The following is a 17449-nucleotide window of genomic DNA, read 5'->3' as shown; positions in this document are numbered from 1 at the left end:
AACCCATACGGCATGACGAGGCACTCATAGTGCCCTGAGGTGGTACTAAATGTCGTCTTCCACTCGTTCCCCTCCCGGATACGCACCAGGTTGTAAGCGCTCCTGAGATCCAATTTTGTGAAGAAGCGCGCCCCGTGCATTGACTCGATCACACTGGCGATGAGAGGCAGCGGGTAGCTGTACCTCACAGTGATCTGATTGATACCCCGATAGTCAATACACGGGCGCAGACCTCCATCCTTCTTCTTCACAAAAAAGAAACTCAAGGAGGAAGGTGAAGTGGAGGGCCGATTGTACCCTGCCCCAGGGATTCGGAGACATATGTTTCCATAGCCGCCGTCTCCTCCTGTGACAGAGGATACACGTGACTCCTGCGAAGTGCTGCGTCGACCAGGAGATTTACCACACAATCCCCCCGTCGATGGGGTGGTAATTGAGTTGCTCTCTTCTTACAGAAGGCAAGAGCCAAATCGGCATATTCTGAGGGGATGCGCACGGTGGAGACCTGGTCTGGAATTTCCACCGTAGTTGCACCGATGGAAACCCCTACACACCTCCCTGAGCACTTTCGTGACCACCCCTTGAGAGCCCTCTGTTGCCACAAAATACTGGGGTCATGACAGGCCAACCAGGGTAGAACCAGCACCACGGGAGAATCAATAAGGAAGAGACTGATTCTCTCCCTGTGACCCTCCTGCGTAACCATGTCTAGCGGAGCGGTGGCCTCCCTAATCAGCCCTGACCCCAATGGTCGACTATCTAGGGCATGCACAGGGAAGGGCATATACACAGGAACAAGGGGGATCCCTAAACTATGGACAAATGAACGGTCAATAAAATTCCCAGCTGCGCCTGAATCTATGAGCGCCTTATGCTGGGAATGTGGGGAAAACTCAGGAAATGTAATAAACACATACATGTGAGCAACAGGGGGCTCTGGGTGAGCCTGGTGCCGACTCACCTGGGGTGACACGATAGTGCCCTGCCTGCTGCCTCGACTCCCTGAGGAACCCCCCCCAGCACCGACCAGCAGTGTGCCCACTGCGGCCACAGATGTTGCAGGGAATGACCCCTCCTCCGGTCGCCTTAATCACAACCACCTCCCAGCTCCATGGGCGTCAGAGCGGAGTTGCTGGGGGATGGAACTGACAGGCCCCGATCCGGACGTCCGCTGGTAGCCAGCAGGTTGTCCAGCCGGATGGACCGATCCACCAGCTGGTCCAACGTGAGGGTGGTGTCTCGGCAGGCCAACTACCAATGGACGTCCTCGCACAGACTGCACCGGTAGTGATCGATCAGGGCCCTGTCATTCCATCCCGCGCTGGCGGTCCGGAAGTCCAAAGCGAAATCCTGCGCGCCTCTCGTCCCCTGCCTCAGGTGGAAGAGACGTTCATCCGCCACTCGTCCCTCAGGCGGGTTGTCAAAAAACTGCCCGAAAGCGGCGGGTGAACTCTGCGTAATGGTCCAACGCCGCGTCTCCCTCACTCCATACGGCGTTGGCCCACTCCAGGGATTTGCCTGGGAGGCAGGAGACGAGGGCGGACACGCTCTCACGTCCCGAAGGAGCCGGGTGGACAGTCGCCAGGTAGAGTTCCAGCTGGAGTAGGAACCCCTGGCATCCGGCAGCCGTCCCATCATATTCCCTCGGGAGCACGAGCCAAATCCCGCTGGGACCAGGTGAAGGAGGGGTGGACAGTGGGGCCTGCTGTAGTGGGGCTGGTGGAGGCGTTGGAAGACCTCCTTCTCTCTCCCATCTATCCATCGTCTGCAGCACACAATCCATGGCGGTGCCCAGACGTTGCAACATGGTGGACGCGCTCCTCGACCGCCAAAGGGGGGCCGTCTGCTCCTGCTGACTCCATTTGGTGGTGAGTGATTCTGTAATGTGTCTGTGTGTAGCTGGTGTAGATGAGTCAGGCGCAGGACAGCAGATATGAGTAATGTACACAATTTTACTCAACAATAATCACAATACACGTAAAATAAATCCAAGGCCACAATAACGGACCGCAATACAAATAAACAATCACTCACAAACAAACATGGGGGAACAGAGGGTTAAATAATGAACAAGTAATTGGGGGATTGAAACCAGGTGTGTAAGACAAGGACAAAACAAATGGAAAATGAAAAGTGGATCAGCGATGGCTAGAAGGCCGGTGACTTCGACCGCCGAACGCCGCCTGAACAAGGAGAGGGACCGACTTCGACGGAAGTCATGACACTTGCACTACTTTTGACAAGGGTGAATAGGGCTGTTGTTAAAACATAGTGCACTATATAGGGAATAGTGTGCCATTTCAGTTGCAACCAGGGCCTGGGTCTTCATCCTGCCTCAGAGGGAATCAACAGTTCGACACACCCAATAAAAACCAAGGTCAATTTACATTTCTATCCTGAATAAATAGTCTGAATCAATAGAGAATTACTGGCTAATTGTTTGCCTCTCTGTTCCTTTTACTCTGCCTGCCTGTTGAGTTATTTTATTGCCTCTTCATTGAAGTAGGCCTTTATCAAGCTACAGATAAGAGACAACCAGCGCCTGTTGACACAATTCTGGATAGCACAAAGGCCTGTCAAACACAGGGCTTCTGTAAGCAGACACTCTCCATTACTGTGTTTAGGAGTATTACTCTAGGCTAGGGAGGACAGGGGAGGAGGGAGTGGGAGGAAATGACAGGGGAGGAGGGAGGGGAGTGGGAGAAGAGGACAGGACAGGGGAGGACATGGGAGGAGGAGAGTGGGAGGAGAGGACAGGGGAGGAGGGAAGGGAGTGGGAGGAGAGGACAGGGGAGGACAGGGGAGGAAGGGAGTGGGAGGAGGGGACAGTGGATGAGGGAAGGGAGTTGGAGGAGAGGACAGGGGAGGAGGGAAGGGAGTGGGAGAAGAGGACAGGGGAGGTGGGAAGGGAGTGGGAGAAGAGGACAGGGGAGGAGAGGACAGGGGAGTGGGAGGAGCGGACAGGGGAGGAGGGAGGGGAGTGGGTGGAGAGGACAGTGGAGGAGGGTGGAGGGGAGTGGGAGGAGAGGACAGTGGAGGAGGGAGGGGGGTGGGAGGAGAGGGGAAGACCCCCAGGGAACTAAACCTGAAGAACAGAGAAGCTGTTAAAAGAAAGCTGTTAAAGTCCATGTCCAAAGGTTTCTTGTGTTCTGTCCGCCCATTTTGATTTTGATTCCCTCCCCCACACTTTTATAGTGTGGGGGAGGGATCCTCCTGCAATGTAGTAATGAACTTGAGTTAAGGCTGGGCTCATTGACAGCTATGGCTCCCGTGTTAGTTACTGCATTTCATTAAACCAGGTGGCGAGTGCAGTGACGGCTCCACAGACAGACAGGTGGTACTTGCCCTTGGGTGAATGCAAATACTGTCTGTTTACCCTGTCCACTGGCCTTGAGATCCTTGTGTATGGAAATGCAGCTAAATGGCTGAGCAGAGCAGGCAGGCCAGCACTGGCGCTGTGTGTGTGGGTGCGTGTGCGTGTGCGTGTGTGTGTGTGTGTACATGTACCCAGCTTGAAATTGTCCTCTGCAACTGTCTAAAAAGCCCTTGCTCAACAAATTACTGATTCAAATTAAAGTTTTATACTCTCTAACCCTATCAGTCGCGAGACTGCAGCAAAAATCTGCTTTTCGTTCATTTATCCAGCCCTTATATTTGTCCAGCCCTTATATTTAGCCTCACAATTAACTGTTTTACCGGGTTCTTTTCAGGACAACCAGTAGAACACAAAACAATTTCACATAAGTAGTTGAATTCATGATTTTTTATTGAGAAATAAAAAAAAGGTCTGCCAAAGCAAAAACCTGATCAAAATAATTGTATATGAATGCTGTAAGTACAGTGACAACTGTGTGGAGTTTGGAGTTTGTGACAGCAATTATGTGAGCTTATTACAGTATTAGGCACTACTGTATGTCCAGGAATTTCCTATGGTGTTCTAAGTAGAAGAACCCCTTACCTTCTAACGACTCTTGTGTAGCTTGTTAGCATCATAGAGAAACACATGTCACATGTGTGTGTTCGTGAGACTCCCAGCTTTTCATAGATATCATTGACTCTACAGACATTTTTGTAAAAAGACCCAGCCCCTGGCCCCTTCGGGATCTGCCCTTGTCTCACAAAAACCGCTCTAGCTCAGCTCCCGTTAATCACACAGACTACGATGCAGAATAAATAAATGAATCCAATGGTACAACCCAGAAGTCTGTGGCTCAAACACACAATGTCTAAAAGGAGTTACGGTGGGACTCATTGGGTTAACAACTTTAGTTTCTTAGAGAAGTTCAAACTTATTAGCACACGGTGGCCTGGGTGTAGTGATCCCGTGGGAATTGACTGTCTAATGCACTGACTGTCTGGTGGACTGACTGTGACGGACTGACTGTCTGATGGACTGACTGTGACGGACTGACTGTCTGGTGGACTGACTGTGATGGACTGACTGTCTGGTGGACTGACTGTGATGGACTGACTGTCTGGTGGACTGGCTGTCTGGTGGACTGACTGACTGATGGACTGACTGTCTGATGGACTGACTGTCTGGTGGGTTGACTGTCTGGTTGTCACACCCTGTTTCACCTGTCTCCACCCCCCTCCAGGTGTCACCCATCTTCCCTATTACCCTCAGTGTATTTATACCTGTGTTCTCTGTCTGTTGCCAGTTCGTCTTGTCTTGCCAAGTCAACCAGCGTTTTTCCAAGCTCCTGTTTTTCCTAGTCTCTCTTTTCAAGTCCTCCCGGTTCTGACCTTTTGCCTGCCCTGACACTGAGCCTGCCTGCCTGCCTGACCATTCTGCCTGCCCCTGACCTCGAGCCTGCCTGCCGCCCTGTACCGTTTGGACTCTGACCTAGTTATGTACTCTTGCCTGTCCTTGACCTGCCTCTTGCCTCAAACCATCTGCCTCCTGTGTCTGCATCTGGGTCTCGCCTTGTGTCATTATAGTACGAACTGGCCATGACTGACCCAGCAGACTCGGACCAACTCCATCACGCTGTCTCCCTGCAGGGAGCCACCATAAAAAACATGAGGAGCTACTTCAGAACCTTATGGAAAGGTTTCAATCTCTGGCGCAACGCCACGACCAGGGGTTCAAGGCATTAATGGAGCAGTTCCATGAATTGTCTCACAGGCAGAATGCCCCATCTGAGACGTCCCAGTCGCTCAGTAACCCCCCTACCAGTGGTGGGTTTGTTCAGCATACCCCGGGTCCCCGAGAACCCTGCTTACCTCCTCCAGAGCAATATGCTGGGCATCCTGGAACCTGCCAGGCGTTTCTTTCCTAGTGTCCCTTATTTCTGAGCTACAGCCATCTTCGTTCCCTTCGGATCGGTCAAAGATAGCGTATCTTATTACGCTAATGTCTGGAAGGGTGCTCTCCTGGGCTATGGCTGTTTGGGAGCAAGAATCCGCCATTTGCTATAATCTGGAAGATTTCATTGCGCAGGTGTGGAAGGTGTTCGATTCTCCGGAGAGAGGCGGCCCGAAAACTACTGAAATTACATCAGAACTCCCGTAGTGTGGCAGAATACACGGTAGATTTTCGCTCATTGGCTGCCGAGAGTGCCTGGAATCCGGAGGCCCTGTTCGATACCTTCCTTCACGGACTATCAGAGGAGATAAAAGACGAGCTAGCAGCTCGGGAGTTACCTTTGGACCTCGATACCCTCATCGCCCTTGCCATTAGGATTGATGTGCGTCTACGGGAACGCAGGAGGGGGAGGAGGTAGGGTCTCGGTCACACTCGTTTATCTGCTGCTGCTTGCTCACCTCCAAAGGAATCCGGAAGTCCCCGAAGGCTGCATTTCCGAGAAGATCCGAAGCCACCCGAGTTCCCTCGACAATCATCGGCGACGGGTGAGTCGGACACACTGGAGCCTACGCAACTGAGCAGAGCTAGATTATCACCTAGGGAACATTCATGAAGGCTGAGCTCCAACTGTTGTCTGTATTGTGGTGCTACGGGGCATTACATAGCCACCTGCCCAGTAAAGAGATCTGACTCATTAGTAGGTACGAGTACACTGTTGAGCCAGACTGGGAATTCTCTAATTGCCAATACCCATACTCCTTTTTTTGTGATCCTGCTGTGGGGAGACCAGTCTAAGTCTCTGCAGGTGCTCATTGACTCTGGGGCAGATGAGAGTTTTATGGACGCTACCCTGGTATCGGAACCAGGTATCCCCACTCAACTCCTCTCCGTTCCCATGGACACAAGGGCACTGGACGACCGCTCCATTGGAAGAGTCACGCACAACACAGTTCCCATTAATCTGCGGGTATCTGGCAATCACAGTGAGTCTATACTGCTTCTCCTCATTGAATCCCCTCACGTCCCTGTTGTGTTGGGATTTTCTTGGCTCCAAAAGCACAATCCCATTGCTGACTGGACCACGGGTTCAATCCTGGGTTGGAACCCGTTCTGTTACTCCCACTGCCTTAACCTCTTACATCTAGACGTTCCGCTAGCGGAACACCTGCTCCAATATCCAATGATAGGCGTGGCGCGAATTACAAATTCCTCAAAAATACAAAAACTTCAATTTTTCAAACATATGACTATTTCACAGCATTTTAAAGACAAGACTCTCCTTTATCTAACCACACTGTCCGATTTCAAAAAGGCTTTACAGCAAAAGCAAAACATTAGATTATGTCAGCAGAGTACCAAGCCAGAAATAATCAGACACCCATTTTTCAAGCTAGCATATAATGTCACAAAAACCCAGAAGACAGCTAAATGCAGCACTAACCTTTGATGATCTTCATCAGATGACACACCTAGGACATTATGTTATACAATACATGCATGTTTTGTTCAATCAAGTTAATATTTATATCAAAAAACAGCTTTTTACATTAGCATGTGACGTTCAGAACTAGCATACCCCCCGCAAACTTCCGGAGGAATTTGCTAACAATTTACTAAATTACTCACGATAAACGTTCACAAAAAGCATAACAATTTTAAGAATTATAGATACAGAACTCCTCTATGCACTCGATATGTCCGATTTTAAAATAGCTTTTTGGTGAAAGCACATTTTGCAATTTTCTAAGTACATAGCCCAGCCATCACGGGCTAGCTATTTAGACACCCGGCAAGTTTAGCACTCACCATAATCATATTTACTATTATAAAAATGTCATTACCTTTTGTTGTCTTCGTCAGAATGCACACCCAGGACGTCTACTTCAATAACAAATGTTGGTTTGGTCCAAAATAATCCATCGTTATATCCGAATAGCGGCGTTTTGTTCGTGCGTCCCAGATACTATCCGAAATGGTAAATCAGGGTCGTGCGCATGGCGCAATTCGTGACAAAAAAATTCTAAATATTCCATTACCGTACTTCGAAGCATGTCAACCGCTGTTTAAAATCAATTTTTATGCCATTTTTCTCGTAGAAAAGCGATAATATTCCAATCGGGAATCTCCTTTTCGGCAAACAGAGGAAAAAATCACAAAGACGGGTCACGCGCCTAAGCCCACAGTCCCTTGATCGGCCACTTGAGAAAGGCGATAATGTGTTTCAGCCTGGGGCTGGGATGACGACATTCTGTTTTTTCCCGTGCTCTGAGCGCCCATGGACGACGTAGGAAGTGTCACGTTAGAGCAGAGATCCTTTGTAAAAGATAGAGATGGCAAAGAAGTTCAAGAAATGGTCAGACAGGCCACTTCCTGTAAAGGAATCTCTCAGGTTTTGACCTGCCATTTGAGTTCTGTTATACTCACAGACACCATTCAAACAGTTTTAGAAACTTTAGGGTGTTTTCTATCCATATATAAAAAGTATATGCATATTCTAGTTACTGGGTAGGATTAGTAACCAGATTAAATCGGGTACGTTTTTTATCCAGCCGTGAAAATACTGCCCCCTAGCCATAAGAGGTTAAAGCAGCGCAGCCACCCCCGAGATGTCCTCCTCAGGGTTTAAGTAAATCCTCGGATTTCTCTACTGTTCCCGCAAAGTACCATGATCTCCTGGATGTATTCAACAAAGCTTGTGCCACCTCTCTTCCTCCGCATCGTCCCTACGATTGAGCCATTGACCTCCTCCCAGGCATCACACCGCCTCGAGGTCGGCTATATTCCCTATCCGGCCCGAGACCAAGGCCGTGGAGGAGTACATTGAAGACTCTATGGCTGCTCGTCCTTCTGAATTCCCTGCTGGTGTAGGGTTTTTCTCTGTGGAAAAGAAGGACAAGACCCTGCGTCCATGCATCAACTACCGGGGACTCAATGACATCATCATTAAGAATCGTTACCCCCTGCCACTCCTCTCCTCTGCTTTCAAACCTCTCCAGGGGGCTACCATCTTTTCCGAGTTGGACCTTTGGAATGCCTACCATCTTATTCTGATACGCGAGGGGGACGAGTGGAAGGCGTCTTTCAACACGGCCAGTGGACACTATGAGTATCTGGTCATGCAGTTTGGGATCACCAACGCTCCCGCTGTTTTCCAGGCCCTGGTCAACAATGTGCTCCGTAACATGTTGAATCGTTTTGTGTTTGTCTACCTCGACGACATCCTTGTCTTCTCCCAGTCTGCCCAAGAACACGTCCTCCATGTCCGACAAGTCCTTCAGCGCCTCCTGGAGAACCAGTTGCTTGTGAAAACTGAGAAGTGCGAGTTTCACCGCTCTACTGTCTCCTTTCTGGGATACATCATCACTGAAGGAAATGTCCACATGGATCCTAAAAAAGTGAGAGTGGTGGTGGATTGGCCCCAACCCACATCCAGAGTGCAATTGCAACATTTCCTGGGGTTTTTCTAATTTCTACCATCGCTTCATCCAGGGCTACATCCAGGGCTCCCCTCTCTGCACTCACTTCTCCCATGGTACCGTTCACATGGTCCTCAGCTGTTGACAGGGCGTTTGTGGATATTATGCATTGGTTCACTACTGCACCCATCCTTGTCCATCCGAACCCGTCCCGTCAGTTTGTGGTTGAGGTCAATGCTTCTGACATTGGAGTGGGGGCCATCCTGTCCCAGCGATTTTCCCAGGACCAAAAGCTCCATCCCTGTGCCTTCCTGTCCCATCATCTCACATCCGCTGAGAGAAACTAGGTAGGTAACCGGGAACTTCTGATGATCAAGATGGAGCTGGAGGAGTGGAGGCACTGGATGGAAGGAGCGGAACATCCATTTTTGGTTTTGAACGACCATAAGAATTTGGAATATCTCCACACAGCCAAGCGCCTTAACTCTAGGCAGGCCCGTTGGGCTCTGTTATTCACCAGGTTCAACTTTACCATCTCCTACTGCTCAGGGTCTAAGAATGTGAAGCCAGATGCTCTCTCTCGCCTGTACAGTTCCGTTGCCACACCCTTTGACTCTGAGACCATCCTCTCTACCTCATGCCGTGCAGCTTCAATTGTCTAGGGAATTGAGACCCTGGTCCACAATGCATAAGGGTCCCAGCCGGACCCTGGTCCCTGATTCGGCCCAGTCCCAGGACCTGGAATCGGCTCATTCCTCCAGGCTTACCTGTCATCCTGGCTCCTGTCGAACCCTGGCCTTCCTCCAACAACGCTTCTGGTGGCCCACTATGGTTCTTGACGCCTCTGCCTTTGTCACCGCATGCACAGTATGTGCCCAGAATAAGACTCTGCAGCAAGCTCCGTCGGGCCTCCTTCAGCCACTGCCCGTTCCTTATCGCCCCGGTCCCATATTTCCCTGGATTTTGTCACTGGGCTTCCTCCATCTGATGGCAACACCATCATGCTGACGGTAGTGGATCCTCTCTTCAAACTACCCTCTGCCAAAGAGACAGCCCAGCTCATGGTGCAGCACGTCTTCCGGATCCATGGACTCCAGGTGGACATTGTCTCCGACCGGGATCCTCAGTTCTCGTTCTGGAAGGCTTTCTGCACCCTTATTGGGTCGTCGGCCAGCCTGTCTCGTGGACTGACTGTCTGATGGACTGACTGTCTGATGGGCTGACTAGATGCCCAGAGAGACAGAGGATGTTTAAGTCAGACATAGGTGACACTCTTCACCTATCTACAAGATGGATGGGTTCGTCACTGTCTTCTTTATGAATGTGTATCGGAATGTTTTGTGTGAGTGGTGTGTCTCATATCTCATATCTGTGTCATGAAGCGGCAGGTAGCCTAGTGGTTAGGGTGTTGGGCCAGTAACCGAAAGGTTGGTGGATCGAATCCCTGGGTTGACAAGGTAAAATTTGTCGTTCTGCCCCTGAAGAAGGCAGTTAACCCACTGTTCCTAGGCTGTCATTGTAAATAAGAATTTGTTCTTAACTGACTTGCCTAGTTAAATAAAGGTAAAATAAATATCACCCTCGTTATATAAATGTGGTGTATCTCATATCACCCTCGTGATCTGAATGTTTTGTGTGAGTGGTTTCTCTCATATCACCCTAAGGCTTACTTTCACCAGTGTTGTCATCGGTCTCTGCTCCCTGTGAGAATATAATTTGATGGGAGCCATACCGTAAAGAACAGGCAACTGGAGAAGGCAGGTCTACCTTATGACCCTTGTCCCCCTTGAACCCTCATCAGAGACCAGTCACACAAGCCAAAGATGGCATCCCACCTTGCAATGCAATGCAATTCCACCCTGGTGGAATCCCAATTAGCAATTGATTTGAACAAAATAAGTATATCCATATCCCCAGTGCCAAAGAGACAGACTGATGAGAGAACCACTGGCTTCCTGTTTCCTCCAGCGGGCCACAGGTTAACACCTTTACTGTGTGTGCACTCCTGCCTGAGGTGTGTGTGTGTGTGTGTGTGTGTGTGTGTGTGTGTGTGTGTGTGTGTGTGTGTGTGTGTGTGTGTGTGTGTGTGTGTGTGTGTGTGTGTGTGTGTGTGTGTGAATTGATGATATGACCAGGGTTGTAGCAGCCATAACCTAATCCCCCGTTTCTAAGAGATTCATTACAGGGCCATCTACATTAAGAGCTGCTACCAGCACAGTAACTGAGTGTGTGTGTGTGTGTGTGTGTGTGTGAATTGATGATATGACCAGGGTTGTAGCAGCCATAACCTAATCCCCCGTTTCTAAGAGATTCATTACAGGGCCATCTACATTAAGAGCTGCTACCAGCACAGTAACTGAGTGTGTATGTGTGTGTGTGTGTGTGTGTGTGTGTGTGTGTGTGTGTGTGTGTGTGTGTGTGTGTGTGTGTGTGTGTGTGTGTGTGTGTGTGTGTGTGTGTGTGTGTGTGTGTGTGTTCACGCTCTGGAAAGATAACTAAGGTGTAATGACAGTTAAAGGGAGGAGGAATTAAGCCTGTAACCACACGGAATTAAGCCTGTAACCATACGGAATTAAGCCTGTAACCACACATAATTAACCTTGTAACCACACATAATTAACCTTGTAACCACACATAATTAACCCTGTAACCACACGGAATTAACCCTGTAATCACACAGAATTAAGCCTGTAACCACACAGAATTAAGCCTGTAATCACACGGAATTAACCTTGTAACCACACGGAACTAAGCCTGTAACCACATGGAATTAACTCTGTAACCACACGGAATTAAGCCTGTAACCAAACAGAATTAACCCTGTAACCACACAGAATTAGCCTGTAACCACACGGAATTAACCCTGTAACCACACGGAATTAACCCTGTAACCACACGGAATTAACCCTGTAACCACACGGAATTAAGCCTGTAACCACACATAAATAACCCTGTAACCACACGGAATTAACCCTGTAACCACACAGAATGAATGGGTCACAAATCGACGTTCATCCAAATTCCAAAGTCAAACTATGAGATCAGGTTACTAAACAGTTCATTATGGAGTTTTTATGAGTTCTGGGCTGGTCGTTAATGGAGTGTTGCTGCATGCAGTGTGCATGCGTGTGTGTGCAGGCTCACTTATAGGCTAGCCGCCTGGCAGAGGAGTGTGTGTGTGTGTGTGTGTGTGTGTGTGTGTGTGTGTGTGTGTGTGTGTGTGTGTGTGTGTGTGTGTGTGTGTGTGTGTGGGAGCCTGGACACTTGCACTCCGTAAAAAGGGCTTGATTAATTTCCGCATGATAGGGTCTCAATGGGTCGGCATCAGGCCAGCCAGGCTGCACAGATTTGTGTGTCAGTCTGTTAACCTGACACACTGCACACACACACTGCACACATGCACAGAAGCATGAACAAAATGCAAGCATGCACACATGCATATGCAGGGATGCACGCTCGTACATGCACACTCGTTCACACTCACACATAATACTCCTGATATACTGCACACTCTGACACAGCCACACACACACACACACACTCTGACACAGCCACACACACGCTGACACACAGCCACACACACACACACACTGACACACAGCCACACACACACTATGACGCAGCCACACACACTCATAAACACAGACGCTGTATATACAGTGAATCCTTCCTCATGTTTCATCCCTCCGTCCCTCCACTACCACCTCACACACTGATTGAATAATAAAAACAAATCTACGTCATTTCAATGAAATTACGTTGAACCAACGTGAAATCGACGTTGAATTGACATTTGTGCCCAATGGGTCAGTTCATCTCTTAATGCACCACATTCTATTCCTCATGGCATTCCATTTCTTCCTCCATCTCTCCTTAATCTTCTGACTCTCTTCATATCAACCTGCAGTCCCCATCTACTGTCTGTATCCCCTTCCTTTAATTCAGCTACCATAACCCTTCCCCATCAATACATAACTCAATCTTTGATCCTATCTATATACATTACCTCCACTACAGTATGCATCCTATCTAACTATATCACCTAATGATCCCCTACTGCCTCTATATTTTTCATAAATATTCTCCTGAATGAAACCCAAGGCAGACTGTTTGTCAGTGATCTGGTCTGTGCCATGACCTCCGGCCTGAATCAGGTCTCTGGACCCATCCCTGTCAATGATCTTGTATGTGCCATGCCCTCCGCCCTGAATCAAGTCTCTGGATCCATCCCTGTCAGTGATCTGTGGCAGGGCTTGCAAATCATTACAGACTACAAAGGGAAGCACAGCCGAGAGCTGCCCAGTGACACGAGCCTACCAGACGAGCTAAACTACTTCTATGCTCGCTATGAGGCAAATAACACTGAAACATGCATGAGAGCACCAGCTGTTCCGGAAGACTGTGTGATCATGCTCTCCGCAGCCGTTGTGAGTAAGACCTTTAAACAGGTTAACATTCACAAGGCCGCAGTGCCAGACGGATTACCAGGACATGTACTGTGAGCATGCACTGACCAACTCGCAAGTGTCTTCACTGACATTTTCAACCTCTCCCTGTCCAAGTCTGTAATATCAACATGTTTCAAGCAGACCACCTGTCACGGCTGTTTAAATGATCGGACCAAAATGCAGCGTTAATGCAATACCAAAATAAACTGAAGGACAAAACAACAAACCGTGACGCAGGAGGAACAAACACTACTCACAAAATATAATCACCCACAAAAACAGGTGGGACAAACATCAACTTAAATATGACCTCCAATTAGAGACAACAATTAGAGCTTCTAATTGGAGGTCATGCCAAACAAAAACCAACATAGAAATACAAAACTAGAAACTGAACATAGAAATACAAAAACAGACAAACACCCCCTGTCATGCCCTGACCTACTCTACCATAGAAAATAACAACTTACTATGGTCAGGACGTGACACCACCATTGTGCCTGTGCCCAAGAACACGTAACCTGCCTAAATGACTACCGACCCGTAGCACTCACATCTGTAAACATTAAGTGCTTTGAAAGGCTGGTCATGGCTCACATCAACACCATTATCCCAGAAACCCTAGACCCACCCTAATTTGCATACTGCCCCAACAGATCCACAGATGACGTAATCTCTATCGCACTCCACACTGCCCTTTCCCACCTGGACAAAAGTAACACCTATGTGAGAATGCTATTAATTGACGACAGCTCAGCATTCAACACCATAGTGCCCTCAAAGCTGATCAATAACCTAAGGACCCTGGGACTAAACACCTCCCTCTGCAACTGGATCCTGGACTTCCTGACGGGCCGCTCTTAGGTGGTAAGTGTAGGTAACAACACATCCATCACGCTGATCCTCAACACGGGGGCCCCTCAGGGGTGCGTGCTCAGTCCCCTCCTGTACTCCCTGTTCACTCATGACTGCATGGCCAGGCACGACTCCAACTCCATCATTAAGTTTGCCAGTGACACAACATGGCCAGGTCAGAGACCTGGCCATGTGGTGCCAGAACAACAACCTCTCCCTCAACGTGATCAAGACAAAGGAGATGATTGTGGACTACAGGAAAAAGAGGACCGAGCACGCCCCAATTCTCATCGACAGGGCTGCAGTGGAGCAGGTTGAGAGCTTCAAATTCCTTGGTGTCCACATCACCAATAAACTAACATGGTCCAAGCACACCAAGACAGTCGTGAAGAGGGCACGACAAAACCTATTCCCCCTCAGGAGACTGAAAGGATTTGGCATGGATCCTCAGATTCTCAAAAGGTTCTACAGCTGCAACATCGAGAGCATGCTGACTGGTTGCATCACCGCCTGGTATGGCAACTGCTCGGCCTCCGACCACAAGGCACTACAGAGGGTAATGCGAACAGCCCAGTACATCACTGTGGCCAAGCTTCCTGCCATCCAGGACATCTATACCAGGCTGTGTCAGAGGAAAGCCCTAAGAATTGTAAAAGACTCCAGCCACCCTAGTCATAGACTGTTCTCTCTGCAACCGCACGGCAAGCGGTACGGAGCGCCAAGTCTAGGTCCAAGAGGGTTCTAAACAGCTTCTACCCCCAAGCCATAAGACATCTGAACACCTAATCAAATGTCTACCCAGACTATTTGCATTGCCCACCCCTCCCCTCTTTTACACCGCTGCTACTCTCTGTTGTTATCATCTATGCATAGTCACTTTAATAACTCTACCTTTATGTACATACTACCTCAACTAACCGGTGCCCCCGCACATTGACTCTGTACCAGTACCCCCTGTATATAGCCTCGCTATTGTTATTTTACGGCTGCTCTTTAATTACTTGTTACTTTTATTTCTTATTCTTATACATATTTTTTTTTTTAACTGCATTGTTGGTTAGGGGCTCGTAATTAAGCATTTAACTGTAAGGTCTACACCTGTTGTATTTGGCGCATGTGACTAATAAAATTTGATTTGATTTGGTCTGTGCCATGACCTCCGCCCTGAATCAGGTCTCTGGACCCATCCCTGTCAGTGATATTGTATGTGCAATGCCCTCCACCCTGGACCCACCGCTGTCAGTAGTCGCTTGGGCATAATGCTGTAGATTGTAGTAACAGCTTTAAAATCAGATTAGCAGACACAAAGACTAATGGCCATGTCTTTTCAAGGCATTCTCAATCAGCTCTGTTGCCCTGGTGATTGCTATATCTTGTTCTCCTCTCCCTTTTGCTGCCTTTGTAAATTCATCATCCAGCTAGAAAAGGAAGGGAAGGAGTGATACAGGGAGGGAAGGAGAGGAAGGAGTGATACAGGGTGGGGAGGAGAGGAAGGAGTGATACAGGGAGGGAAGAAGGGGAAGGAGTGATACAGGGAGGGAAGGATGGGAAGGAGTGATACAGGGAGGGAAGGAGGGGAAGGAGTGATACAGGGAGGGAAGGAGGGGAAGGAGTGATACAGGAAGAGAAGGAGGGGAAGGAGTGATACAGGAAGGGAAGGAGGGGAAGGAGTGATACAGGAGAGAAGGAGAGGAAAGAGTGACACAGGGAGGGAAGGAGAGGAAAGAGTGATACAGGGAGGGAAGGAGGGGAAGGAGTGATACAGGGACGGGAGGACTGGAAGGAGTGATACAGTGAGGGTAGGAGAGGAAGGAGTGATACAGGAAGGAGAGGAGAATAAAGATGGAGCAGAGTGAGTCTGCTACAGGCTGACCACTGCTTCTGGCTGTATGGATAACTCTTAGCCTTCATTGAAATAATGTCACGTCAACCTGAGCCAAGGCAACGTACAGACAGTAGAGTAAGTGAATGAAGAGGATGAACTCAAGGATTCTATTTTGACGTTGGTCGTAAATCATAACGCTCTCCCTCTCATATGCTCTCAAATGGTATGGCAAATCTATCTAGTAGGGAGACTGGCAAGGGAAGATACCATGAATATCATTCTCAATTTACAATGGGGCAAAAAAGTATTTAGTCAGCCACCAATTGTGCAAGTTCTCCCACTTAAAAAGATGAGAGAGGCCTGTAATTTTCATCATAGGTACACGCCAACTATGACAGACAAAATGAGAAAAAAAATCCAGAAAATCACATTGTAGGATTTTTTATGAATTTATTTGCAAATTATGGTGGAAAATAAGTATTTGGTCACCTACAAACAAGCAAGATTTCTGGCTCTCACAGACCTGTAACTTCTTCTTTAAGAGGCTCCTCTGTCCTCCACTCGTTACCTGTATTAATGGCACCTGTTTGAACTTGTTATCAGTATAAAAGACACCTGTCCACAACCTCAAACAGTCACACTGCAAACTCCACTATGGCCAAGACCAAAGAGCTGTCAAAGGACACCAGAAACAAAATTGTAGACCTGCACCAGGCTGGGAAGACTGAATCTGCAATAGGTAAGCAGCTTGGTTTGAAGAAATCAACTGTGGGAGCAATTATTAGGAAATGGAAGACATACAAGACCACTGATAACCTCCCTCGATCTGGGGCTCCACGCAAGATCTCACCCCGTGGGGTCAAAATGATCACAAGAACGGTGAGCAAAAATCCCAGAACCACACGGGGGGACCTAGTGAATGACCTGCAGAGAGCTGGGACCAAAGTAACAAAGCCTACCATCAGCAAGGGCATTGAAGATGAAACGTGGCTGGGTCTTTCAGCATGACAATGATCCCAAATACACCGCCCGGGCAACGAAGGAGTGGCTTCGTAAGAAGCATTTCAAGGTCCTGGAGTGGCCTAGCCAGTCTCCAGATCTCAACCCCATAGAAAATCTTTGGAGGGAGTTGAAAGTCTGTGTTGCCCAGCGACAGCCCCAAAACATCACTGCTCTAGAGGAGATCTGCATGGAGGAATGGGCCAAAATACCAGCAACAGTGTGTGAAAACCTTGTGAAGACTTACAGAAAACGTTTGACCTGTGTCATTGCCAACAAAGGGTATATAACAAAGTATTGAGATAAACTTTTGTTATTGACCAAATACTTATTTTCCACCATAATTTGCAAATAAATTCATTAAAAATCCTACAATGTGATTTTCTGGATTTTTTTTCCTCATTTTGTCTGTCATAGTTGAAGTGTACCTATGATGAAAATTACAGGCCTCTCTCATCTTTTTAAGTGGGAGAACTTGCACAATTGGTGGCTGACTAAATACTTTTTTGCCCCACTGTATATTGTTCCTCTTTATCTCAGCTAAGTCTGTGTTAGAGCATACTTACACCATGTGCATTCACTCACACCAACACACACC

Source organism: Salmo salar, chromosome ssa01, assembly GCF_905237065.1.
Source record: "Salmo salar chromosome ssa01, Ssal_v3.1, whole genome shotgun sequence".
In the NCBI taxonomy this organism is placed as follows: domain Eukaryota; kingdom Metazoa; phylum Chordata; class Actinopteri; order Salmoniformes; family Salmonidae; genus Salmo; species Salmo salar.
Note: the sequence above shows the minus strand (reverse complement) of the source record.